The sequence below is a fragment of the Rhipicephalus microplus genome, unplaced genomic scaffold (genome assembly GCF_043290135.1).
Source record: "Rhipicephalus microplus isolate Deutch F79 unplaced genomic scaffold, USDA_Rmic scaffold_387, whole genome shotgun sequence".
In the NCBI taxonomy this organism is placed as follows: domain Eukaryota; kingdom Metazoa; phylum Arthropoda; class Arachnida; order Ixodida; family Ixodidae; genus Rhipicephalus; species Rhipicephalus microplus.
Window position 1 is genome coordinate 32,501 of NW_027464951.1, and position 2,500 is coordinate 35,000.

The following is a 2,500-nucleotide window of genomic DNA, read 5'->3' on the forward strand; positions in this document are numbered from 1 at the left end:
ACATTGACGGGCGGCGACGAGGCGGTAGCCCAGCAGATTGAAGCGATAATCTCCGAACAAGCTAAATTGAAAAACCTGTTAATGGAACAGGCCCAACAGATTGCGTTCCAAAAAGGCAGGATCGAAGAATTGGAGAAAAGAAGACAAGAAGAACTACTCGAACAAAGGGAAGAGCCAACACAGAGCAACACTCCCGCAACCGAGAGCCGACCAACCTATGCTCTGGTGGTATCTTCCGGAACAATGGAGAAAAAAGAGGTCGCATCGCTTCTGAGGCAGCGGGTGGATCCCCTCGACCTGGGAATCCAAGAAGCAACAATTCGGCCAGGGAGAGAGGGAATTGTCGTGATGACGAAGTCAAAAGAAGACTCAGCTAAGATTCTCCAGTTCATTCAGAAGGACAGAGAACTGAGAAATGTTGAAGCCAAGCTCCCAAAGGAGAACAGGATCCATAAGAAAATAATTGGACTCGAGGATGAAATTGACGAGGTCAATCTCCCAGCCCGAATCATCAGGCAAAACCGTTTGGTGTGCTCGCCAGAAGACATAACAATAAAGAAGACATGGCCGGGCAAGAGAGGCAAGACAGTGATTCTTGCCCTAAATCGAAGTGCAAACAAAGCAATCGGAAGCCGAACTGCACTGAACATCGGCTGGTCACGATGCCCGATCTTTGACGACATCTTTTGGCCCAGATGCACAAGATGCGCCATGCACGGCCACATTGCTCCCGATTGCGATGGCCCCCAGCGCTGCATTAACTGTGGCCAACGAGGTCACTACCAAAGAGAATGTGAAGCAGAATCGCACTGCAACATCTGCGAGACTGAGGGTCGCACGGAGACAGATCATTCTATGATGTCCAGGGAATGCCCGGTATACATAACAAAGGTACAGGCCGAGAAAGGCAAAATTCTAGCTAGACTAAACTAAGAGTACCCAACACACAGGCACAATGGCGAATAGCACTGAAATACAAATAATACAGGTAAATTTAGGCAGGGCATTTAAGGCAAATCAGTCACTAAACAATTTTCAACAAGAAGAAGAATTCGACATATCTGTACTCCAAGAACCATATTCGCTCAACAACAAAATCATAGGGTTTCCGCTAAAGCATAAAGTTATAGCCAACAACAAAGACCCGAAGACAGCCATCATAATACACAAAGAAAATATAACCGCTTTCCCAATTATTATAGAACAAAAACTAATAGCAGTCAAGATAAATAAAGGTGAAAGAGAATTGGTAATTATCAACTGCTACTGTCCTCCGAATGAAAACGTCGAGCTGGCAATGTCAGCAATAGGAAACATTTTACAGAAATTTATAGACATTAACACGATAATAATGGGTGACTTCAACTCAAAACATCAAATTTGGGGAAGCACGGAGACGGATGAGAAAGGTGAAAAAGTATTAGAATTCACAGTATTACACAACCTGACATTATTAAATGCCAAAGAATCACCTCCGACATTTAAAACAAGTAGGGCGAGGGGTTGGATTGACCTCACCATATGTGACGCAAACCTAAACCAGGATATTAAAAGCTGGGAAGTACTTAAAACCTATAATCACAGCGATCACAGATACATTAAAGTTGTTATTAAAAATGAAGAACTTCCAGAGGAATATGGCCTAACGTTAAAAGGGCAAACAAAAGTCATGGAAAAGTTGCAAATTGATCCCTGGTTTGAGGAAGTCCAGGGGAAAATAAACACGAAGGAAAGTATTGAAGAAATAGTGAATACGCTACACGAGAAAATCGAGAAACTTAAGAAGGAATTCAGTAAAAAGAAAAAACCTTCTAAACAAAAACCGAATACTTGGTGGTCAAGAGACCTAGAAATTGAAAGGAAGAGAGTCAGAGCACTACGAAGGAGGTATCAAAAGGCGAAAGGGGATATCAGAGAACAATACAAAAAGGAATACTATAAAGAACATGACACGTATAACAACATGATAGAACAGGCTAAAAACAACAGTTGGAAAACTCTATGTACTAAGGCTACGAAAAATCCATTCATCCTACCGTATAAAATTGCACGAAATAAGATGAAAACCAAGGTTATGTTTAGAAGCATCACAAAAGAAAATGGAGAAGTCACAAAGACTCTTCAGGAAACAATAGAACACATTCTAGGAAATTTATACCCTAACTGCATGGAAAATGACGAGCCAGGACACAGTCAAATACAATCAAGCAACGACACAATAAATAATAACAAACAGGGAGGAAATTGGACATCGGGAGCAGAAATGAGAGAAAGAAATTTACCCAGTGATGACCTCCCATTTACAGAGATTGAAGTAACGCAGATAGTAAAAAATCTGAGGAAAGATGTAACCCCCGGACCAGACAACCTAAAAACTAACCTCATACAAGTGATGTATGAAAGGCATAAGACTTTCTTTGTCAATCTTTTTAATGCATGCTTAAAGCACGGACATTTTCCTCAAAGATGGAAAGAATCTAAAATTATATTGATTCCAAAA